At 44.2% G+C, this 26,563-nt stretch overlaps 1 protein-coding gene across 1 annotated transcript in view; it reads right to left on the bottom strand.

Annotated features, from left to right (window-relative positions):
* Nucleotides 1-26,563, bottom strand: part of LOC137384244 (dynein axonemal heavy chain 9-like) — a 584,247-nt gene that overhangs the window by 86,291 nt on the left and 471,393 nt on the right. The gene's annotated exons all lie outside the window — the stretch shown is intronic.

Raw genomic sequence — 26,563 nt, 5'->3', positions numbered from 1 at the left:
CTACACAGAAAAAATGGCAATCAGCATCATTGTATTTAGCATTATTTTGGCATTTCTGGTGAGATACTGGCAGTGGGTTAACCCACCAGAGAGAGACATGGTTTGGAAAGAATCTCTGAACAGAAATAAGAAATTGTTGACATGCCAATAAAGGAAGGAAGCTCGAGGTTATGTATATAATGAAGGCTAACATGTGCTAAACTTCTCAATGCACACTTTCCCCAGGAAATACCTATTCCCCTGACGCAAAGGTCAGGAAAAGGGGAGCAGAGCCCTTGAAGTTGGTTCTCCATTCCAGGGGTTGGCAACATGTCCGTAAATGGACACCAGTGTCCGTGGTAAAAGATTTTGAGGTCCATGACTGGTAATTTCGGGAATGAGAAATTTCCCATTGGCTTCTTCTTCCAGCCCAGTCCATTAAAAAAAAATTCACAGCTGTCAGTTTCACAACTGATGGATGCTTAGAGCAGAGACCACGTTTCTGAACCTTGAACAAGTTTAGGGTTTAGGTTACGATCTTTTTTTTAAAAGCCTGCTGAAAACCCCAAACTTGCCCGAGGTTCGGAAGCATGGTCTCTGCTTTAAGCACCTATAAGCTGTGAAACTGAAGGTTGCAATTTAAAAAAAAACTGACCAACCACAAAGCTGAGAGTTCCTGCGTTCTGCAACTGTCAGAGAGAGAGAGAGAGAGAGAGAGGGAGGCAGACAGAGTGGGGAGGGCCGAGAGAGAGAAAGAGGGGGAGAGAGAAAGCAGAGAGGGCGACAGAAAGAGAGAGAGGGGGGATGGAGAGATAGAGAGAAAGGGAAAGAGAGAAAGAGGGGCAGAGAGAGAGAGAGAGAGAAAGAGAGGGGGACAGAGAGAGGGAAAGAGAAGAGAGAGGGGGCAGAGAGAGAGAGAGACAGAGGGAGAGAGAGGGGCAGAGAGAGAGAGGGGACACAAAGAGGGGGGAACAGAGATAGCTAGAGGGGGACAGAGAGAAGGGGGAACAACACAGAGAGTTGGAGATGACAGAGAGGGGGAGACAGAGAGAGAGAGAGGGACAAACAGAGAGAGAGAGAGAAGGGAGAAAGAGAATGATCAAGATCACTTTTGACAGATGGACATCTATACAGAATACTTTGCATCGCTACAACTGTGTGAGCAAACACTGACTACTTATGCAAGCAAAAGTTGCTAGATATCTCACTAAATCAGTGTCCAACATAGTGACAAGTCAATAAATTAGTCTAATTTAAGCTTCTTAACAAATTACACATTTGTTGTTGTTTTGTTTAGTAGTAAGATAAATTTTAATGTCTTTATCTTTCTGAAATTGTCTCAGTGTCCCCTATGTAAGACAAAAATTGTAATGTGGCCCCCATGCAAAAAGCTGGACACCCCTGCTTCAAGCATTTAACCTTGTGTTTTAAAATAACCAGCAGCTAGGTTAAAAAATTTAAAGACTTGTGTTATGTAAACTCATTTTAAAATGGCAAACATCACTTTGGGAATGTCGAGATCTTTGTGCTCTGGGAAGCATTACTTTCACTTGGGACATAAGCTCAGTGACATGTTGAAAATTGCTGGACTGTTACTTCTATATAAATATTGCAATTCTGCTGTTATCCATTTGGAATCACATTGTTCCAGAATTTGTATTGAGGGGAAAACAGGCAAGAAAATCCAAGGAATCTACAGAATTCAGCACTGTAAGTTCTTCTTGAATACAACAGTACAGTGTAATGGGGTTGAGTGATATTGGCAAAAACAGGATGCTACTGACCCATATACAATAATTAGTAAATACAATGTAATGGATAAGTTTAATATACCTTATTCTATAATGAACAGTCTACATTCCTTAATAAAATCTATGTTGCATTTGCAGTTTTAAAAACTGTCAGGGAAGACATAGTAAAAACTTATTATGTTTCAATTACCATGTTAGAAACAGTTATTAAATGTTTTATTTTCTGCAAATTGGATTAAAGGGCAAGTTTTACAAGTCTGTCAAAGATCAGTAACATGTGCATCATTTACTATCCAGTTTGATAGCACATAACCTAAGTGGCCAATGTCATTTAAAAGTTGTCTGTATCATATAATTACATTATGTTAAGTGTAGCTTTGCTAACAGGTAAAAGATTTGGCTTGGACATACCAGTGTCTGAAGTACAATCTTACAGATAGTGACTAAACATTTTGTAACTGTATAATACATGCAGTAATAACTGCTCAACTTTTTGCAGAAAAGATTTCTGTTAATAATCATCTTGTCAGAACTGAATTGGAATCGAAAGTGATAGACCAAGAGATAGACGTAAGTGAATTTAAGGGAATTGCTTAATTGGAGGGACGGAAGGGCGCTCTTTATTTGTAATTCTGCTTATCTAATTTTGTCACTAGCTTTGGTGAGTAAATGACATTTTGTCCATGAGATATTCTGTTGTTTCTGTATTTTAGAATCCAGGACCTGGTTTAACAGCTTGCCAAGATGAATAAACAAGTTTTGGCTATCTACTGTTAATCTCTCTATCCCTTCCTGTCCCACTCTGCTTTTCTCTTTTACATGACTCTTCTGAAGTACTATATGCTTCACCCTATAAAATTCTTCTGATTTGGAGATCACTGCCCTTTTGTTGGCTGCCCTGTCTTCAGACACATATTACAAGCAGGTGGAGAAGTTGCACAAACATTGACCATCACGGGTTAAGTTGTCTTGTGACAACAGCAGTGTGAGAAATGGTCCTTCTTCCTATTGCTGATTTTTCTACTGCCTCACCTCAATGACCACAATAACAATCCTCTCCTTGAGTTTTATGGTTTATTGGATGAATTTTCACTCCTGACACAGTGTGAATCCATAGAGGTCATCTGGCAAGGTCCATCTACCATTCCATGACATGGTGCAGCTAGCTCTATTCTGTCAACAAAGTTATTCGCATTGACATTTCATACTATTTTGTTTGCTAGCTAGCTAATAGTTGTGCTGCTGTCCATTGATGTTTGTATGCTTAGCTACTTTATTTATAGGGAGAAATGTGTTTTAAATTAGACTGTGCTTTGATGGTATTAGGTTGGCTGTACACTTTATACACAGCTTAACTGCCCCATGTCCGTGGCTGAATCAATAATTTTGTCAAATGTCTATGGTACAACATGTCGATGCCTATCACTGCTCCAATCCTTTTGCATTGCCAAGGGATTTTCAAGGCTTCCTCTGAAGTCATGGAGAAGTTCTTGCATCTGCAGTAGGCACAACTGCTACAAGATAATGCCAATAAGGCGAGGTTCCCAAATTCCCACCTCAATTTCCCATCATTGGAGTCCAGCTGTTCTGAATCTTCTTTTCTCCCTTCACCAGCTGCAGGAGAAATGCCACAAACAACAAATGCCCCTCTACGTTGCTTTCATAGATCTCACCAAAGCCTTTGACCTCGTCAGCAGATGTAGAGTCATAGAGTTAGAGTTTTACAGCACAGAAACAGGCCCTTCAGCCCGACAAGCCTGCGCCGACCATCAAGCACCCGTCCTAACTAATCCCATTTCCCCGCACTTGGTCCATAGCACCAAAGGTATTTTCAGATTCCTGCCATAAACTAATTGATAGGGGCTGTAGCCCCCAACCATTTAAAATGTGTTTTTCACTTGTACTACCCACGCCAGAGCAGTAGTCAATTTACAATTTGGTTGGTCGGCTAAAATTTTTTAGAGCGTTTTGTCAATCACGGTATGATTTCTCTCACAAATCCCATTACTAAAAAGGACTTTCTGCTGCCATGTGCATTGCTACAATATATATATTTTCACACATACTCCTGAACTCATCATTGGCAAATTCTCCTCCATTGTCAGTTAGAAATCTAGCTGGTGCTAGAGACGTGGTCTCTTCAGACTACTAGCAAAGATCGGATGTCCACCAAAGCTACCAAGCATCATCACCTCATTCCATGACAATATGAAAGGCACAATTCAGCATAACGGTGCATCATCAAACTCCTTACCCATCCTGAGTGGTGTGAAACAGGGCTGTGTTTGCGCACATACACTGTTTGGGATCTTCTTCCCACTGTTGCTCTCTCATGCGTTCAAGTCTTCTGAAGAAGGAATTTTCCTCCACACAAGATCGGATGACAGGTTGTTCAACCTTGCCCATCTTAGAGCGAAGACCAAAGTACGGAAAGTCCTCATCAGGGAACTCCTCTTTGCTGACGATGCTACATTAACATCCCACACTGAACAGTATCTGCAGAGACTCATCGACAGGATTGCGGCTGCCTGCAACAAATTTGGCCTAACCATCAGGCTTAAGAAAACGAACATTATGGGACAGGACGTCAGAAATGCTCCATCCATCAATATCGGCGACCACGCTCTGGAAGTGGTTCAAGAATTCACCTACCTAGACTCAACTATCACCAGTAACCTGTCTCTCGATGCAGAAATCAACAAGCGCATGGGAAAGGCGTCCGCTGCTATGTCCAGACTGGCCAAGAGAGTGTGGGAAAATGGCGCACTGACACGGAACACAAAAGTCCAAGTGTATCAAACCTGTGTCCTCAGTACCTTGCTCTACGGCAGCGAGGCCTGGACAACTTACGTCAGCCAAGAGCAACGTCTCAACTCATTCCATCTTCGTTGCCTCCGGAGAATCTTTGGCATCAGGTGGCAGGACCGTATCTCCAACACAGAAGTCCTCGAGGCGGCCAACATCCCCAGCATATGCACCCTACTGAGTCAGCGGCACTTGAGATGGCTTGGCCATGTGAGCCGCATAGAAGATGGCAGGATCCCCAAGGACGCATTGTACAGCGAGCTCGTCACTGGTATCAGACCCACCGGCCGTCCATGTCTCCGCTCAAAAGACATTTGCAAACATGACATGAAGCCCTGTGACATTAACCACAAGTCGTGGGAGTCAGTTGCCAGTGATCGCCAGAGCTGGCGGACAGCCATAAAGGCGGGGCTAAAGTGTGGCGAGTCGAAGAGACTGAGCAGTTGGTAGGAAAAAAGACAGCAGTGCAAGGAGACAGCCAACTTTGTAACAGCCCCAACAACCAATTTTATCTACAGTGCCTGTGGAAGAGCCTGTCACTCTAGAATTGGCCTTTATGGCCGCTCCAGGCGCTGCTCCACAAACCACTTAACCATTGTCTCTCGAGACAAGGAGGCCAAAGAAGAAGAAGGAGTCCAGCGGAGTGAAAGTTCCAGGATATCCTAAAAAAACTGACTGCGAGCCTCGTACCCTCACATTGAGTGGTCTGAAGTGGTCTGAAGGAAAGTTCCAAAGCCACTGGCCAAGAACATAGCTGAAAGTCTATGAGGCCTGCAGCTATGCATCCCTTTCCATCCCTGTTTTCTCGTGCAAGGCCCTAAGAGGAGGTGGACCTGCCCCAGAAGTATAACTAGACCTTGTTAATAATGGGGCCAATCAAATTTAGACTCAGTTTGGCTTGAACAGATGAAATGAACGTTTAGTGCCTTTACAAAGTGAAGCCAGGAAAATCGGCACACTGTTTTTCTGTGACCTTCTTGGAAATGGTATATAGATGGTAATTCCAGTTGGGAGACCCATTCAGTCAAGTATTGGGCCAGATTTTGCTGTCAAAATATTTATGTATAAACGATACAGCAACTTCAGGCAAGAGGCGGATGTGCAGTTAAATATAAACATACAAAAGTTGTTTTCCGAGCAGCGCCACTCTGTCATTAGTTTCACAAAAATAGCATTTCACTGTGTGAGACTCACCATTGACATGGACTGAATATTGTGAAGCTGCTGCATTTGAACAGCAAAAAAAAACTACAATTGTAATTAGAATCGTTATACATGTTTTTGACTGACAACCAGCCTCTCTGGCACTGAAAACTAATTATTGTACGTGTGAAGTCTCATTCCTCCAAGTTGTGAATTGTTTTCGAAGATTTTTTAAAAATGTCACATTTAATTTTTCTTTGCTTTCCCTTTCCGTCTCTTTTCTCTCTCACTTCATCCAATCATTCGTTCCCTCTCTTTATTACTCTTTCTGTACCTGATTTGCCATTGAATTTAACATCTGACTTCAGAGCATAATAAACAGCTGGCAAAGACAATAAAATGAAAGGGTTGCAGATTTAGCACGATAACTAATTCAGGGAGTTTAAGCTGGTTTAAAAAAAAACACTGCCAGCTTTGGATAATTTGTACAGTAATGGATTCATTCCTCTAATATAAAGAAAAACTGAAATTCAAAATTAACAATAATTTAAACCGTTTACGGACTTAACTGTGATATTGGTTTACAGTCCAACTGGAAAAATGCACATCTGCCCTGTTTAACAGCCATGGAGTTCACCAAGCCTTTCTGGTTATAGTCAAATTTTCCTCAACGATTATTTAGATTGTCAAGTTGGAACTGACACCTTAAAACAAGTAAGAAATTATCTAACATTGAAGAAATCTAAGAATTTCGATTTGCTACAAACCTAAAAGCTCTGTTATTTGGTGTACATCTCTGTTTAAATGTTAAAGACGGACAAAATAACACTGCTGTATTTCACAAGGGCATCCAATGCCACTGGAAAGGATTACATGACTTGTCGGGGAAAGTATATTGAGAAAGGCACAATTGGATCAGGGAGAAGCAAATGAATGTGCTTCTCCTATTTATGTGGCTGAAATGGAAAATGGAGTTTTGAATTAAGTGTTTCAAAGCCAATTAATCAAATCAGCAGTGTATGTAATATTGACTATGCTGATATATTCCTTTTTGTTACCATGAGTTCTTACGTTGATTTACCTTGGCACGGCAAGAATGTGCTTCCCATTAGTTCTAATCCTTGGGGAAATTTGGAAAAATCAATGTACATTTACAACCAGAAGAATGATTACCTTGCACTTAACTGTAAAATACAGACTGGTCGTCAACTAACATTTAAAATACTGAAATGTAATTGGTGCAATGCACTCCAAACATTCCAACTTTACTTCACTCAAAGTAAGTGGACGTTCAGAAAGCATGAACAAAAATATTCAGCAAAGTCCCACTTTGTTTAGTAAAAAATTCACTTTCATTTTAAGGACTTTTGAATCGCTCAAATACTTGCTAATCTGCATGCAGTAATAGGGCTGGGTTGGCTATAGACGTTTGTAACTACAGATGCCTTATACTTCTGTAGTGGTATCAGAATAAGGTCAAGGACTTCTGTGCCCATTAGCACACTTGGACAACTTTTCATGACCTGCCTAGCAATTGGTGTTAATTGTATATTAATTGTATTTAATTGTATGCAGGTGGTGGACATTAACTGGGCAGGCCCTTGAGACCCCTATAAATAAAACACAGCCTGAAACTGTAGTTGTTGGGTTTGGAGGTGTATGTTTGTAATGTGTAAATAAATATAAGAGTGTGTAAAGGTTGGCTCTGTTTCTGTCCTTCACCAGCTGGCCTTCTGCACGAGAAAAATGGGACACTGACTAAGCCGGGACTCAGTGCTTGGTGCTACTGCTTTTCTGGCTCTCCAGCAACAGACGATATATGAAAAAGCATACATCACTTGTACAATTGTCCTAGTTTGGAATCCAGAGATAAATAAAAGGAAGAATTCAATGCAATCACTCTACTTTTTTTCATTCATTCTAGGTTGTTGGCAAGGCCAGTATTTATTGCCCATCCCTAACTGTCCTTGAGAAGGTGGGATTTTAATGGGATTTCTGCAAGAATTATTTAAAAAGCATAGGTGGAACAATGTGAGCAAAGTCTTATTACATGAAAAAATGTGATTCTCATGGATCTTTGTGATGGGTGATACAGTAGAATGAATATGCAGATTTACCACTGGCATAAATCCGGCCTGCATTTAAGGCACATATCATCACTAAGGCAGAGATCTTTCCCAGTTTGTTCTGGATATTACAAAAAAAAAAAAACTTGGCTCTGATGATGAAACAAATGAGCAGTTACTGTTTCATGTATTTAGATGACAAAACCTGCTTCAATTTAAGTTCATTACCATGCATATTAGGAGCTGGTGGCAATCACCAATGACTATCACAAGCTCAAACAAAATAGCAACACAGACCTATGTTTCTGTTGGGCACCAAATATAAAAAGACACACAGGATGGTGCAACTGAGTGCCTGGTCTTAATGGGGAGCAAAGAACAGAATAATCTTTGTATATTCCAACATCACTGAAGGCTCCCTATATTTGAGAACAGGGACACTTTTTTTATAAAGTGCATAGAAAGACAACAGTTCTTTATTTTCAACAACTATGTTCGCTAAACTGGCCAGAATTTGAAAACTACATGTGTGGCTGCTTCAACATTTGAGTTTGAGGAAAATAGTAACTTTTTCCATCAAAGTAGGATTTGATGAGTAAAGATTGTAAAAGTGAGGCTGAATGCTTTACTGCTTTCAGATGGGCAAATGCTGCACTGAATACTCGGAGTCCCAGGCAACATAGGCCCAGAGTTCTCACAATCTGATTTAAGTTGTAAATGTGCTGATATTCAAGCTGCTGTGTTCATTAATTACTCCAACAGGATGTTTACACTGGTTCATTTGCTTACGCTGGTGTGGAACATTAGCATAACCAAACCGAGGAAACCTGTGTGCAGTATTATTGAAGCGCTGTTGATACGGCATTCTTCAAAAGCAGACTTGGACAAAGCAGGGAAGTGTCATTTCTCTTTCATTTTCAAAAGCTGTTTTCTATGTACAATGTATTTTTATTGTGTCAATAGCATTTTTGTATATCTTTTCAGAGAGACATGACCACCCCAGTTCCATCTATTCCTTTGGGGCAAACAAACCAAGACAGCCAGAAGCAGGACCTGCAACTCATCCTGGAGGAGACTGAAGTGAGGAGAAACTGACTTCTGGGTAGCAGGATGGCCAAGCTGGCAGGATCGTGAGTCATGGCACATGAGGGAGGTGGCACTAGGACAGAATGCCAACTTTCTCACTCCCAGGAGTCTGGACCAGTGCAGGAAGAAGTTCAATGACTTAACCAGAGATAGAAAAGTCAGTCAGTCATCATGCTTTCCCTTTCTCCCTTGCTCACCCTTCCTTAAATTACCTACATTTTCCCTTTGCCTAGCCTACTGTCTTAGCTGTTGCTCAGTGGGTAGCTCTCTCACCTCTGAGTCAGAAACTTGTAGATTCAAGTCCCACTCCAGAGGAAAAAATCTAGGTTGACACTCTAGTGCTGTACTGAGGGAGTGCTGCACTGTTAGGGGTGTCGGTTTTTGGATGAGACGTTTAACTGAGATCCAGTCTGCTCGCTCAGGCAGATGTAAATGATCCCATAACACTATTTTGAAAGAGCAGGGAAGTTCTCCCTGGTATTCTGGCCAATATTTATCCCTCAATAAACATCACAAGCAGATATCTGGTCATTTTCACATTGTTGTTTGTGCGAGCTTACTGTGCACAAATTGGCTACTGCATTTCCTACATTAAATCAGTGACTACACTTCATTGGCTGTAAAGTGCTTTGGAACATCCTGAAGTCATGAAAGGTGCTATAGAAATGCAGTTTTTTTTCTTTCTCATTGTTGGATACGTGGCAAACAATGCTTGCCAGAGGCAGACCATCAGAGGGGGAAATGCTTTTTGAAAACTGATTTTTATCCCCACCGCACCCCCGAGGACAAAAGCATCCAGCAATTGGGTTGTGACATTGCAGTGGCACATAATGAGGTAAATATCTAAGCCCTTCAATCCTTCATGGTAGCACTCTGCAACATTACACCCACCCAGCCTTACACCTCCTATCAATATATACTGCATCCAAACGGGACATTTTAACTATTCTGACTGTATACCCTTTCTCCTGCAGATGCAGCAGAGCAGCTGGAGGGGGTGTAGCTTGAAGAAGGTGGTGCAATCTGGGCCCAAGTGAAGAGGACGATGAGGAGGAAGCCGAAGATTAGTACCCTATCCTTCGGTCCTCCACTGAGGGCATGCCATCCTTAAGAACCCCAAGTCCCTCTGTCTTGACCCTTGAGTCACTCAGCTCACCTGTTCTGGGCACCAGTGCAGAGACTGGTGCCAGGAATAGGGGGGTGGGGAGACAGTTAGCCACAGTGAGGAAAGTTCACCGAGTGAGACACAAAGCCTATGGGGCCTGGAAAAGGCATGGGCGGGGGCGTGGTTGGGGGAAGTCAGGCAATCAGATTCCAAAGCCCTCTGTCATCAGGCGGCCTCCAACAGTAGTGGCAGCTTCAAGCAGTGACATATCTAGGCACACATCATCCATGGGCACCCGGGCCTACACCTCAGGATCTTCTGTCTCGTCTCCAGGTGCTGTCCCTGAACAGGTGTTGATGGTTGAATACCACAGGAGGACAGCATCATATCAGCTTTTCATGTGCTGTCTGTTGATGAAAAGAATCTGTTGTTGGGAATCACAGAAAATCTACACTTTCAGTACTCGGATACCCCTCCTGTTGATGAAAAGCAGCGGCTTCTACAGTAGTGACTTCAGACCCTCATGGGTGCTGTCAATAACCCCTTGCAGAATAAGGGAGCCAGTAAGTCCACAGAATTGAGAGGCTGCCTCTCTTCTCTTTGAGTCATGCTGTGGTTAGCAAAGCCTGGGGCCCTTCAGAAAGAAACATCAATGATACTGTGGCTGTCAGTTGGTTTTATTGATTAAAATGATTGCCAATTACTAAAGGGGAGGAGCTTAGTGCTTCCAACAGACACGTGATTAAAGAGCAATGGTGAAGCTCAGAAGTATGATTATTCAAATGTTGTCATATTTTGTAATTGCTTTTCAGAACAGACTATAAACAAATTGTCATATTTTGTAATTGCTTTTCACAATAGACTGTACAAATTCTAAATCTTTCTGCAACAGTTTCTTTCTGTAACAGTTAGTACTGCTGATATGACAGCTCCACTGTTAACAGTTGCCAATGAGCAAACCATTAATACAACTCAAATTCTTAATAATAGTCACAATCAAAATGACTTTAAAGGCATGTTACATACCTTGAATTTCGTATTGTATCATTCCCTTTATTTGCTCATCTCCCTGTAACACTCCTAGACTCAGGTCAGAGTGTCAGCTGTGGCTCAGTACATTGCATTCTTGCCTGAGTCAGAAGGTGGTGAGTTCAAATTCCATTCCAGAGAATGAAGCACATAATCTATTTTATTCTTTCATGGGATGTGGATGTCACTGGCAAGGCCAGCATTTGTTACCCATCCCTTATTACTCTTGACAATTGTGTGGCTTGCTAGACCATTTCAGAGGACAGTTGAGAGTCAACCACATTGCTGTGGTTCTGAGGGTTACATGTAGGGCAGATGGGTTTTTACAACAATTCATAGTTCCATGGCACCATTACTGAGAATAGCTTATAATTCCATTTTTTTTTTATTAATTGAATTTAAATTCCATCAGCTGCCATAGTAGGATTTGAACCTGTGTCCCCAGGGCATTAACCAAGCACTCTAGATTACTAGTTCAGAGACATTACTACTACGCCACCTTCTCCCCACTCTAGGCCGCTATTTCAGTGCGATACTGAAGGATTGCCATACTGTCATCTGTCTTGCAGATGAGATGTTAAACCGAGGTCCTAGGATTTCCAGAAGGTATTTGACAAGGTGCCACATAAAAGGTTATTGCACAAAGTAGGAGCTCATGGTGTAGTGGGTAACATATTAGCATGGAAAGAAGATTGGCTGGCTGGCTGGCAGAAAACAGAGTATGCATAAATGGGTCCTTTTCTGATTGGCAGGATGATACAAGTGGAATCTTGCAGGTGTCTGTGCTGGGGCATCAACTTTTTACAATTTATATCAATGACTGAGATGAGGGAAGCGATGGCGTGGTAGCTAAATTTGCAGATGACACAAAGATAGGTAGGAAAGTATGTTGTGAAGAGGACGTAAGGAGCTTGAAGACCGATATAGATAGGTTGAGTGAATGGGCAAAAAACTGGCAGATGGAGTATAATGTGGGAAAATATGAAGTTGTTCACTTTGGCAGGAAGAATAAAAAAGTAGAGTATTAATTAAACGGAGAACGACTGCAGAATTCCAAGATGCCGCCGCAAAGGCTCAATGGGGAAAGACCACTGTGTAAGGTCCTTCCACCAAAGTGAACTGAGGGGCTGGACCCATGGGAAACCCCTCGGGCTGTATACACCAAATATGGGTTTGCTGTAAAATGTACATGGCATGTAAAATAGAATGGAAGGGCTGTGAGGCAACTCACTCCTGTATCGAAGAAAACTGATTTCCTTTGCACTTTTTGGAATATCAACTTGGTGCTGTTTTGAACTGCTTTGTAATGCATTTTTTACAGATTTTTATGAATAAAGTATATTTTTGGGAAAAAAACCTCTGAGGTGCAGAGGGATTTAGGTGTTCTAGTGCATGAGTCACAAAATGTTAGTATACAGGTAGAGCAAGTAATAAAGGCTAATGGAATGCTATCCTTTATTACGAGAGGAACTGAAAATAAAAATAAGAATGTTATGCTTCAGTTATACAGGGCATTGGTGAGACCACATCGCGAATATTGTGCGCAGTTTTGGTTTCCTTATTTAAGGATGTAAATGCATTGGAGACTGTTCAGAGGAGGTTTACTAGATTGATACCTGAAATGAGCAGGTTGTCTTATGAGGACAGGTTGGACAGACTGGGCTTGTTTTCACTGAAGTTTAGAAGAGTGAGGAGAGACTTGATTGAAGTTTATAAGATCCTGAACGGTCTTGACAAGGTGGATGTGGAAAGGATGCTTCGTCTTGTGGGTGAGTCCAGAACTAGGGGGCACTGTTTTAAAATTAGGGGTCGCCCATTTTGGGACAGAGATAAGGAGAATTTTTTTCTCTGAGGGTTATGCGACTTTGGCACTCTCTGCCTCAGAAGGTGGTGGAGGCAAGGTCATTGAATAATTTTAAAGGCGGAGGTAGATCGATTCTTGTTAGGCAAGGGAATCAAAGGTTATCATGGGTAGATGGGAGTGTGGAATTCGAGACACAAACAGATCAGCCATGATCTTATTGAATGGCAGAGCAGGCTAGAGGGGCAGAATGGCCTACTTCTGCTCCTAATTCATATGGTCGTATGTCCTGTGCATCCTCTTAAGTAGATGTAAAAGGTCCCATGACACTATTTTGAAGAGCAGCAGAATTCCTCCCAGCATCCTGGCTGGTAATTATCCCTTAATCAACATCATGAGAAGATAATTATCCAGTCATTACATCATTGCTGTTTATAGGACTTTAATGTCACAATTCCAACATTACAACAGCGGTTGTATTGCCCCCCAGGCTATCTCCTTACAGGGCTAAAATGCTCAACTTTCTCCTGTCTCTCCTCATAACTCAGGCATCTGATGATAAAGCTCATCTGCTCACCAGCAGACCTGTATCTGTTGCAGGATGTGTTGGAAATACACATGAGGCACCACAAACTGTCCATCTAACAGGCGTATTAATAATAACTTCTTGTGGTAAATCTGTTAAAAGATCTTATTCTCACAAGATGCACGTAGGACAGCAAGGTTGGTTTGGTGAGATGTTAGTATGATGGGAACATAATTTAAAGAATGTCATTGAAGAATATTCGCATGTTCATAGAGAAAGGATTCAATGCAAAATATTTCCTCCCTGGGAGTTTGCAAGTGTAACACAGTGGAACGGGGGATGACAATGGTCGACATATGGATAACTCCCTTTACAGCATTCAGAAGTATCAGTGCCAACCTTGGCTCTGTTAGCAACACTCTTTTCTCGAAATCAGAAATCGGGGGCTTCAAGCCCAAGTCCAGGGACTTGAGCAAATAAATCCAGGCTAACACTTCAGTTCTGTTTTTCAGGTGACATGTTAAATTGAGGCCTTATCTGTCTGCTCAGATGGGTGCAAAAGATTGCATAGCACTATTTGAAGAAAATCAAGGGAATATCCCTGGTGTGCTGGCAAACATTCACCCCTGAACTAACACCACTAAACAAAAAAGAGATGATGTGGTCATTGCTGCATTTGGGACCTTTGTTGCTGTGTTTGCCTGGGACCACACTTTATAAGTAATTAATTGACTGTGAAGTGACTTTGGGACATCCTGAAGATTAGAAAGGCACTATGTAAATACTAGTTCTTTCTATTTTCCAATTCAGCCCAGGCCCTTTGCCCCTCTTCCCTTTGTTTAGTACCAGTGATAAGCTAAGGCTTGTATTTTAATGGAGAATGTCCTATCCTCAGCCTCGCCCTATTGGAGCATCTTACAATACTGCTCTGCCACTACTGCAGGGGGTGAAATTTTAGCAGCGCTACAAAATGAATCGAATTCTGCCACTTGTCAGTAAGCCACTAAAGTGGTGCTGGGAAAAGAGGTCACAGTACATTGCAACACACCACTGCACTTTATTGTGTAATTAGTTTTTCAGTAACTTCTGTGCTTAATTGGCATCTTTCCCTTTTATTGTTCTACAATCAAACTCAAGTCGTGTTTTACTTCTTTGGCCTCCTTATCTCGAGAGACAATGGGTAAGTTTGTGAAGCAGCGCCTGGAGTGGCTATAAAGGCCAATTCTCGAGTGACAGGCTCTTCCACAGGTGCCGCAGAGAAATTTGTTTGTCGGGGCTGTAACACAGTTGGCTCTCCCCTTGCACCTCTGTCTTTTTTCCTGCCAACTACTAAGTCTCTTCGACTCGCCACATTTTAGCCCCGTCTTTATGGCTGTCCGCCAGCTCTGGCGAACGTTGGCAACTGACTCCCACGACTTGTGATCAATGTCACAGGATTTCATGTCACATTTGCAGATGTCTTTAAAGCGGAGACATGGACGGCCGTTGGGTCTGATACCAGTGGCGAGCTCGCTGTACAATGTGTCTTTGGGGATCCTGCCATCTTCCATGCGGCTCACATGGCCAAGCCATCTCAAGCGCCGCTGACTCAGTAGTGTGTATAAGCTGGGGGTGTTGGCCGCTTCAAGGACTTCTGTGTTGGACATACGGTCCTGCCACCTGATGCCAAGTATTCTCCGGAGGCAGCGAAGATGGAATGAATTGAGACGTCGCTCTTGGCTGACATACGTTGTCCAGGCCTCGCTGCCATAGAGCAAGGTACTGAGGACACAGGCCTGATACACTCGGACTTTTGTGTTCCGTGTCAGTGCGCCATTTTCCCACACTCTCTTGGCCAGTCTGGACATAGCAGTGGAAGTCTTTCCCATGCGCTTGTTGATTTCTGCATCTAGAGACAGGTTACTGGTGATAGTTGAGCCTAGGTAGGTGAACTCTTGAACCACTTCCAGAGCGTGGTCACCAATATTGATGGATGGAGCATTTCTGACGTCCTGCCCCATGATGTTCGTTTTCTTGAGGCTGATGGTTAGGCCAAATTCATTGCAGGCAGCCGCAAACCTGTCGATGAGACTCTGCAGGCACTCTTCAGTGTGAGATGTTAAAGCAGCATCGTCAGCAAAGAGGAGTTCCCTGATGAGGACTTTCCGTACTTTGGACTTTGCTCTTAGACGGGCAAGGTTGAACAACCTGCCCCCTGATCTTGTGTGGAGGAAAATTCCTTCTTCAGAGGACTTGAACGCATGTGAAAGCAGCAGGGAGAAGAAAATCCCAAAAAGTGTGGGTGCGAGAACACAGCCCTGTTTCACGCCACTCAGGATAGGAAAGGGCTCTGATGAGGAGCCACCATGTTGAATTGTGCCTTTCATATTGTCATGGAATGAGATGATGATACTTAGTAGCTTTGGTGGACATCCAATCTTTTCTAGTGGTCTGAAGAGACCACGTCTGCTGACGAGGTCAAAGGCTTTGGTGAGATCAATGAAAGCAATGTAGAGGGGCATCTGTTGTTCACGGCATTTCTCCTGTATCTGACGAAGGGAGAACAGCATGTCAACGGTCGATCTCTCTGCACGAAAGCCACACTGCGCCTCAGGGTAGACGCGCTCGGCCAGCTTCTGGAGCCTGTTTAGAGCGACTCGAGCAAAGACTTTCCCCACTATGCTGAGCAGGGAGATTCCATGGTAGTTGTTGCAGTCACCGCGGTCACCTTTGTTTTTATAGAGGGTGATGATATTGGCATCGCGCATGTCCTGGGGTTCTGCTCCCTCGTCCCAGCACAGGCATAGCAGTTCATGTAGTGCTGAGAGTATAGCAGGCTTGGCACTCTTGATTATTTCAGGGGTAATGCTGTCCTTCCCAGGGGCTTTTCCGCTGGCTAGAGAATCAATGGCATCACTGAGTTCCGATTTGGTTGGCTGTATGTCCAGCTCATCCATGACTGGTGGAGGCTGGGCGGCATTGAGGGCGGTCTCAGTGACAACATTCTCCCTGGAGTACAGTTCTAGGTAGTGCTCAACCCAGCTGTCCAATTGCTTGCATTGGTCAGTGATTGTGTCCCCTGACTTAGATTTGAGGGGGGTGATCTTCTTGATGGTTGGCCCAAGAGCTCTCTTAATGCCATCATACATTCCTCTGATGTTTCCGGTGTTTGAGGCCAGCTGAATATGACTGCATAGGCGTTGCCAGTGGTCGTTTGCGCAGCGCCTGGCTGTTCTTTGTGCAGTGCTTCTGGCTGCTTCAAGTGCTGCGGATGTTAAATCGCTGGGGGCTTTCTTGTAGTTCAACAGTGCAATGCGCTTAGCGGCTATGACAGGTTCCAGCTCTTCATTATGATTGAAACCAGTCTGCATTTCTCTTCGCACCTTTGCCGTAGGTGGTCAAAGCTGACTCATCGATGGCGTCTCTGATGTGGGCCCACTTGGTCTCAGCATTCCCTGTGGGAGTGTTTTGAAGGGCTGTTACAAGTGAATTTAGAAATTTTTGTAACAGCTGTGGGTGAGAAATTCTGCTCGTGTTGATGCGCGGGTGGCCCTTCTGCTTGGAATGATGCAACTTCTTTGGTCTGAGTCTAACCTTGCTGCACACCAGGGAGTGGTTGGTGTTGCAGTCCGCACTGTGGAAGCTGTGTGTGATTTGAACACTGTCTAAGGCGGCTCGCCTTGTGACAATGAGGTCTAGCTGGTGCCAACGACGTGATCTTGGGTGCCTCCATGAAATCTGATGACAGGGTTTCATGTGAAAGAACGAGTTGGTGATGCAGAGGTTATGATAGGTACACAACTCAAGCAGTCTCTGCCCGTTCTCATTCATCCTTCCAACGCCATAGCGCCCAAGGCAGGAGGGCCATGAGTCATGGTCGGCCCCAACCCTGGCATTAAAGTCCCCCAGCAGGAATAGGTGAATTGGGGATGATGCTAATGATGTTATGGAGTTCCTCGTAGAACTGATCTTTAGCTTCAGGTGGGGAGCAGACCAGTGAGGTGCAATGACCTCTCCCACCGACAAAGGCAACCCGTGGCGCCCAGTTTCTACTTAAAAAGGAACCCAGGAATCTATATCCCGACAGAGAGCTGAATCAATGCCTTCTCAACACATTTCCGTTGATTTTGCTCCGATTGTTGTTGCAGGAACAAAACCCCCCAAGCACCCACCACTTATTTTCTAAATTAGTATTATCTTTCATGCACAGTAAACCCCAATGAGTGTTAAAAAATATCAAAAACACTTCAATTAATTTAATTTACAATAGTCTACAATGTCTCCTGCTGCAGAAGCATGTTCTGAATACCAAAAGCAAGATGTTGAAAATACCTTTATATTTTACATTCTTTTAATATTCTTCAGGGAATGTAAGACTGCTACTGATAACGTGGGTGAAAAGGATTTTGAAATTTTAAAATGCAACATGCACCAACAGATCCATTATCTAAGAGTCGATTATCCTAACTAAATTACACAAATCATGTTGCTAATAGCCCTATTGAATTTTGCAACATAACTTAAGCGAGAAGCCAGAGGACCTACTTTATCAATCAATTTTCCTACTTGAATCTCAGCGAGGAACAATGAGTGAGGTGTCTGCGCTTCAGTAAGGACATCCTCACCGATATCTGCTACCTGCTGCTGCCACAACTGCAACCTCAGGAGAGGGCGAGGACCACATTGCCAGTGGCTCTGAAAGTGACCCTGGTGAAGAGCTTTTATGCTTCTGGTTCCTTCCAGGCTAGAACTGGAGATATTTGTAGCATCTCAGAGTTTGTCATCTACTGTTACATAAGGAAGGCCACTGAGGTTCTCTACTCAAAGAAAGCTAACTACATTTAATTCTCTCTTGTCACAGATGAGCAGGCAGAGGAAGTATTAATGGGATCAGCATCCTTGAAAGTCAATAAATCACCAGGGCCAGATGAAATGTACCCCCAGGCTGTTAAAAGAAGCATGAAACTTTGCTAGGATTGCAGCTTTCCCCATGGTGGAGGATGTAATTTGACTATGCATACTTTGCTTTGTAGGTGTTAGAAATCATAGAATCATAGAAGGTTTAAGGCATAGAAAGAGGCCACTTGGCCCATCATGTCTGTGCCAGCCGAAAAGCAATCCACCTATTCGAATCCCACCTTCCAGCATTTGGTCCGTAGCCCTGCAGATTACAGCACTTGAGGTGCATAGCCAGACTTCTTTTGAATGAGTTGAGGGTTTCTGCCTAACTACCCTTTCAGGCAATGAGTTCCAGACCCCCACCACCCTCTGGGTGAAAAGGTTTTTCCTCATCTCCCCTCTAATTTTTCTACCAATCATTTTAAATCTAAACCCACTAGTCACTGACCTCTCTGCTAAGGTGAATAGACCCTTCACCCCAACTCTATGCAGGTCCCTCAAAATTTTGTACATTTCAATCAGATCTCCCCTCAGCCTTCTCTGTTCCAAGGAGAACCACAGCCTATCCAATCTTTCCTCAGAGCTGCATTTTTCCAGTCCTGGCAACATCCTCGTAAATGTCCTCTGTACCCTCTCTAGTGCAATTACATCGTCTCTGTAATGAGGTGGCCAAAACTGCACACAGTACTCAAGCTGTGGCCTAACCAATGAGTTATACAGTTCCAGCATAACCCCCCTGTTCTTGTATTCTATACCTCGACTAATAAAGGAAAGGATTCCACATGCCTTCTTAACCACCTTTGCAACCTGTCCTGCTACCTTCAAGGATCTGTGGACATTGACTCCAAGTCTACACTTCTCAGTATTTTTGCATTAATCGTATATTTCTTTGCCTTGTTTGACCTCCACAAATTCATTATCTCATTTCTCCAGGTTGAATTCCATTTGCCACTTGTCTGCCCATCTGACCAGACCGTCAATATCTTCCTGCAGCCTACAGCTATCCTCCTTGCTATCTACCACACGGCCAATCTTTGGGACGCCTACAAACTTCTCGATCATGCTCCCTACATTTACGTCCAATTCATTAATATATACCACAAAAATCAGGGGACCCTGTACTGAACCCTGCGAAACGCCACGGGAAACAGCCCTCCAGTCGCAAAAACACCTGTCAACAATTACCCTTTGTTTTCTGCCACTGAGCCAATTTTGTATCCACCTTGCTGCATTTCTCTGGTTCCCATGGGATTTTATTTTTTTAACCAGCCTGCCATGTGGGACCTTGTCAAAAGCCTTGCTAAAATCCATGTAGAGCACTGCCCTTATCTATCTTTACTTCTTCAAAAAATTTGATCAAGTTGGTCAGACATCTTCCCTTAACAAGTTCATGCTGACTATCCTTGGTTAACCTGTGCCTTTCTAAGTGACAGTTTATCCTGTCTCTCAGAATTGATTCCAATAATTTTCCCAGTACTGAGGTTAGACTGACTGGCCTGTAATTATTTGGTCTATCCCTCGCTCCCTTTTTAAACAGACGTACAATGTTAGCAAATTCTCCAATCCTCCGGCACCACACCTATATCCAGTGAGGACTGGAAAATGATGGTCAGACCTTCTGCTATTTCTTCTCTTGCTTCTTTTAACAGCCTAGGATATATTTCATCTGGTGATTTATCAACTTTCAAGGATGCTAATCCCATTAATATTTCCTCTCTCCCTATGTTTATCACATCCAATACGTCACACCCCTCTTCCTTAACTACAATATCTGCACCGCCCCCTCTTTTGTGAAGACAGATGCAAAGTATTCCTTAAGAACCATACCAACATCTTCTATCCCTACACATAGCTTACCTCTTTGGTCTTTTATGGGCCCTACTCTCTCCTTAGTTAACCTCTTACTCTTAAAGTATTGATGAAACATCTTTGGGTTCACCTTGATTTTGCTTGCCAATATTCTTTCACGCCCTCTCTTTGCTTTCCTAATTTCCTTTTTGATTTTACCCCTTCACTTTCTATACTCCACTTGGCTTTCTGTAGTATTGAGTTGGACATAAGCTTTCCTTTTCTGCCTTATCATACTCTGTAAGCTCCTTGACATCCATGGGGCTCTAGATTTGGCCGTCTCACCCTTTTTCTTTGTGGGAACGTGTTTACTCTGAACCCCTTTGAATGCCTCCTGCTGCTCTGGCACTGATTTGCCTTCAAGTAGCTGTTTCCAGTCCACTTTCACCAAATCACTCCTCAGTTTAGTAAAATTGGCCTTGCCCCAATTGAGAACTCTACCTCCTGTTCTATCTCTGTCCTTTTCCATAATTATGTTAAAACTGACTGAATTATGATCACTAACACCAAAATGCTCTCCCACTGCCACTCCTTTCACCTGCCCATCTTTATTTCCTAAAACTAAGTCTAAAACTGTGCTCTCTCTTGTTGGACTTGCTACATCATGGCCAGAAAAGTTCTCCTGAATGCTCCTCAGAATTCTGCTCCCTCAATTCCTTTCACACTAAAATTATCCCTGTTAATATTGGGATAATTAAAATCTCCTACTATTACTGCCCTATTGTTCTTACACTTCTCAGAGATTTGCCTACATATCTGCTCTTCTATCTCCCTCTGACTGTTTGGGGGTCTATAGTACACTCCCAGCAGTGTGATAGCCCCTTTTTTGTTCCTTCGCTCAATCCATATGGCCTCATTTGATGAACCTTCCAACATATCATCCCTCCTCACAGCTGTAATAGTTTCTTTGACCAAAATTGCCACTCTTCCTCCTTTCCCAAACCCCTCCCTATCGCATCTGAAAACAACCAGGACCATTGAGCTGCCATTCCTGTCCCTCCTTAAGCCATGTTTCTGTAATAGCTATGATATCATACTGCTATGTGTCTATCTGTGCCCTCAGCTCATCTGCTTTACTTGCTATACTCCTTGCATTGAAATAGATACCTTTGAGCACTGCCAAACTCTTTTTTTAATTTTTTAACCTTTGTTTCCTCTGTCTTCCCAGACTCATCCATTAATTTTCTGCCTTCCATTTTCATTTCTGATTTTGTCCCAACTGAATCTACCCTGAGCTCCCCATTCCCCTGCCAAACTAGTTTAAACCCTGCCCAACAGCACTAGCAAAATGTCCCACAAGGAACTCAATCCCGGCTCTGTTCAGGTGCAACCCGTCCAGCCTGTACAGGTCCCATCTCCCCCAGAGCCGGTCCCAATGTCCCAAGAATCTAAAGCCGTCCCTCCTGTACCAACTATCCAGCCACGCATTCATCTGTCTTATCCTTCTACTTCTATACTCACTTGCGCATGGCACTGGGAGTAATCCAGAGATTACTACTTTTGGGGTCCTGCTTGCTAATTCCTTACCTAGCTCCCTAAATTCTGACTGCAGGACAACATCCCTCTTTCAACCTATGTCGTTGGTTCCGATGTGGACCACGACTGCTGGCTGTTCACCCTCCCCCTTCAGGATGCTCTGCAATCACTCAGTGACATCCTTGACCCTGGCACCAGGGAGGCAACACACCATCCTAGATTCATGTCTGCGGCCACAGAAATGCCTGTCTGTTCCCCTGACTATCACCTATCACTATGGCTCTGCCAGTCTTCCCTGTGCCCCGCTGTGCAGCTGAGCCACCCGTGGTGCCATGGACTTAGCTCTGGCTGCACTCCCCACTTTCCTCAGTATTCAGCACTGAATGCCTGTTAGAGAGTGAGATGCACTCATGGGTCTCCTGCACTTCCTGCCTGATTCTTCTTGACTGCCTGGCGGTCACCCATTACCTCTCTCCCTACATACTCTTAAGCTGTGGGGTGACGACATCTATAAACGTGCTATCCACATAGCTCTCATTCTCACGAATGCACTGCAATGTTGCCAGCTGCCACTCAAGTTCCAAAACCCAGAGCTCAAACTGTTGCAATTGACAACATACAACCATAGAAAAATTACAGCACAGAAGGAGGCCATTCAGCCCGTCATATTCACACTGGCCCAAAAACTAGCTGCCCAATCTTCCCAATCCCACCTTCCAGCACCTGGCCCATAGCCTTGCCGTTTACAGCACTTCAGGTGCATGTCCAGATACCTTTTGAAAGAATTGAGGGTTTCTGCCTCCACCACCATTCCTGGCAGTGAATTCCAGACACCGATCACCCTCTGAGTGAAAAAGATTTTCTTCATGTCCCCTCTAATCCTTCTACCAATCAGCTTAAATCTATGCCCCCTGGTAATTGACCGCTCCGCTCAGAGAAACAGGTCCTTCCTGTCTACTCTAAAAAGGCCTCTCGTAATTTTGTAAACCTCAATTAAGTCACCACTCAGCCTCCTCTGTTCTCAGGAAAACACCCTAGCCAATCCAATCTTTCCTCATAGCTGCAACTTTCGATCCCTGGCAACATTCTTGTAAATCTCCTCTGTACTCTCTCCACAGCAATTATGTCCTTTCTGTAATGTGGTGACCAGAACTGTGTGCAATACGCCAATTGTGGCCTAACCAGCGTTTTATACAGTTCCAGCATTACATAAAAATAAAAGCAAAATACTGCGGATGCTGGAAATCTGAAATAAAAACAAGATATGCTGGAACCACTCAGCAGGTCTGGCAGCATCTGTGGAAAGAGAAGCAGAGTTAACGTTTCGGGTCAGTGACCCTTCTTTGGAAGCATTACATCCCTGCTTTTGAATGCTATACCTCAGCCAATAAAGGAAAGCATTCCATATGCCTTCTTCATCATTCCATCTTCCTGTTCTGCCACTTTCAGCGACCTGTGGACATACACTCCAAGGTCTCTCTCTTCTTCTACCCCTCTCAATATCTTCCCGTTTATTGTGTATTCCCTCGCTTTATTTGCCCTCCCAAAATGCATTACCTCACACTTATCCAGATTGAATTCCATTAGCCAATTTTCCGCCACTCAACCAAACCATTGATATCTTTCTGGAGTCTATGGCTATACTCTTCACTATCACGTGTATACCACAGCCAATTTTTGTATCATCAGCAAATTTACCAATCGTGCCTCCCACATCAGCAAGTTTACCAATCATGCTCTGGGGAAATGGGTTCAAATCCCACCACAGCAGAAGGTGGAATTTGAATTCAATTAATAAATCTGGAATTAAAAGCTAGACTAATGATGGCCATGAAACCATTGTCGATTGTTGTAAAAACCCATCTGGTTCACTAATGTCCTCGAGGGAAGGAAATCTGCTGTCCTTACAGGTCTTGCCTACATGTGACTCCAGACCCACAGCAATGTGGTTGACTCTTACATGCCCTCTGAAATGGCCTAGCAAGCCACTCAGTTGTATCTAACCGCTACGAAGGCAATAAAAAGGAATGAAACCGGACGGACCACCCGGCATCGACCTAGGCACCGGAAACGACAACGGCAAACCCAGCCCTGTCGACCCTGCAAAGTCCTCCTTACTAACATCTGGGGGCTTGTGCCAAAGTTGGGAGAGCTGTCCCACAGACTAGTCAAGCAACAGCCTGACATAATCATACTCATGAAATCATACCTTACAGACAATGTCCCAGACACTGCCATCACCATCCCCGGGTATGTCCTGTCCCACCGGCAGGACAGACCCACCAGAGGTGGTGGCACAGTGGTATACAGTAGGGAGGGAGTTGCCCTGGGAGTCCTCAACATCGACTCTGGACCCCATGAAGTCTCATGGCATCAGATCAAACATGGACAAGGAAACCTCCTGCTGATTACCACCTACGGCCCTCCCTCAGCTGATGAGTCAGCATTCCTCCATGTTGAACAGCACTTGGAGGAAACACTGAGGTTGGCGAGGGCACAAAATATACTCTGGGTGGGGGACTTCAATGTCCATCACCAAGAGTGGCTCGGTAGCACCACTACTGACCGAGCTGGCCGAGTCCTAAAGGACATTTCTGCTAGACTGGGTATGTGGCAGGTGGTGAGGGAAACAACAAGAGAGGAAAACATACTTGACCTTGTCCTCACCAATTTGCCTGCCGCAGATGCATCTGTCCATGACAGTATTGGTAGGAGTGACCACTGCACAGTCCTTGTGGAGACGAAGCCCCGCCTTCACATTGAGGATACCGTCCATCGTGTTGGGTGGCACTATCACCGTGCTAAATTGGATAGATTTCGAACAGATCTAGCAATGCAAAACTGGGCATCCATGATGCGCTGTGGTAATCAGCAGCAGCAGAATTGTACTCAACCACAATATGTAACCTCATGGCCCGGCACATCCCCCACTCTACCATTACCATCAAGCCAGGAGACCAACCCTGGTTCAATGAAGAGTGCAGGAGGGCATGCCAGGAGCAGCACCAGGCATACTTCAAAATGAGGTGTCAACCTGGTGAAGCTACAACACAGGACTATCTGCGTGCCAAACTGCGTAAGCAGCATGCGATAGACAGAGCTAAGCGATCCCATAGCCAACGGATCAGATCTAAGCTCTGCAGTCCTGCCACATCCAGCCGTGAATGGTGGTGGACAATTAAACAACTAACTGGAGGAGGTGGCTCCATAAACATCCCCATCCTCAACGATGGGGTAGCCCAGCACATCAGTGCAAAAGCTAGGGCTGAAGCATTTGCAACAATCTTCAGCCAGAAGTGCTGAGTTGATGATCCATCTTGGCCTCCTCCTGAAGTCCCCAGCATCACAGATGCTAGACTTCAGCCAATTCGATTCACTCCGCGTGATATCAAGAAACGACTGAAGGCACTGGATACTGCAAAAGCTATGGGCCCTGACAATATTCTGGCAATAGTACTGAAGACCTGTGCTCCAGAACTTGCCACGCCCCTAGCCAAGCTGTTCCAGTACAGCTACAACACTGGCATTGACCCAGAAATGTGGAAAATTGCCCAGGTATGTCCTGTACACAAAAAGTCCAACCCGGCCAATTACTGCCCCATCAGCCTACTCTCAATCATCAGTAAAGTGATGGAAGGTGTCATCAACAGTGCCATCAAGCAGCACTTGCTTAGCAATAACCTGCTCAGTGACGTTTAGTTTGGGTTCTGCCAGGTCAGCTCCTGACCTCATTACAGCCCTGGTTCAAACATGGACAAAAGAGGTGAACTCAAGAGGTGAGGTGAGAGTGACTGCCCTTGACATTAAGGCAGCATTTGACCGAGTATGGCATCAAGGAGCCCTCCTAGCAAAACTGAGGTCAATGAGAATCAGGGGGAAAACCCTCGGCTGGCTGGAGTCCTACCTAGCGCAAAGGAAGATGGTTGTGGTTGTTGGCGGTCAATCATCTGAGCTCCAGGACATCACTGCAGGAGTTCCTCAGGGTAGTGTTCTAGGCCCAACCATCTTCAGGTGCTTCATCAATGATCTTTCTTCAATCATAAGGTCAGAAGTGGGGTTGTTCGCTGATGATTGCACAATGTTCAGCACCATTCGTGACTCCTCAGATACTGAAGCAGTCCGTGTAGAAATGCAGCAAGATATGGACATTATCCAGGCTTGGGCTGATAAGTGGCAAGTAACATTCACGCCACACAAGTGCCAGGCAATGACCATCTCCAACAAGAGAGAATCTAACCATCACCCCTTGACATTCAATGGCATTACCATCTCTGAATCTCCCACTATCAACATCCTCGGGGCTACCATTGACCAGAAACTGAACTGGAGTAGCCATATAAATACCGTGGCTACAAGAGCAGGTCAGAGTCTAGGAATCCTGAGGTGAGTAACTCACCTCCTGACTCCCCAAAGCCTGTCCACCATCTACAAGGCACAAGTCAGGAGTGTGATAGAATACTCTTCACTTGCCTGGATGGGTGCAGCTCCAACAACATTCAAGAAGCTCGACACCATCCAGGATAAAGTAGCCCGGTTGATTGGCACCCCATCTACAAACATTCACTCCCTCTACCATCGACGCACAGTGGCAGCAGTGTGTACCACCTACAAGATGCACTGCAGCAAAGCACCAAGGCTCCTTAGACAGCACCTTCCAAACCCGTGACCTCTACCAACTAGAAGGACAAGGGCAGCAAATGCATGGGAACACACCATCCTGACTTGAAACTATATCGCCGTTCCTTCACTGTTGCTGGGTCAAAATCCTGGAACTCCCTTCCTAACACCACTGCGGGTATACCCACCCCAAATGGACTGCAGCGGTTCAAAAAGGCAGCGCACCACCACCTTCTCAAGGGCAATTAGGGATGGGCAATAAATGCTGGCCTGGCCAGCGACGCCCACATCCCATTAATGAATTTTTTAAAAATCCAGATCATTAATATATACCATAAACAGCAAGGGACCCAACACTGAGCCCTGTGGAATGCCACTGGAAACAGCTTTTCATTCGCAAAAACATCTATTGACTACCACCCTTTGTTTCCTGTCCTTGAGCCAATTTTGCAT

Source organism: Heterodontus francisci, chromosome 26, assembly GCF_036365525.1.
Source record: "Heterodontus francisci isolate sHetFra1 chromosome 26, sHetFra1.hap1, whole genome shotgun sequence".
Classification (NCBI taxonomy): domain Eukaryota; kingdom Metazoa; phylum Chordata; class Chondrichthyes; order Heterodontiformes; family Heterodontidae; genus Heterodontus; species Heterodontus francisci.
This window is presented reverse-complemented; position numbering and strand designations above follow the sequence as displayed.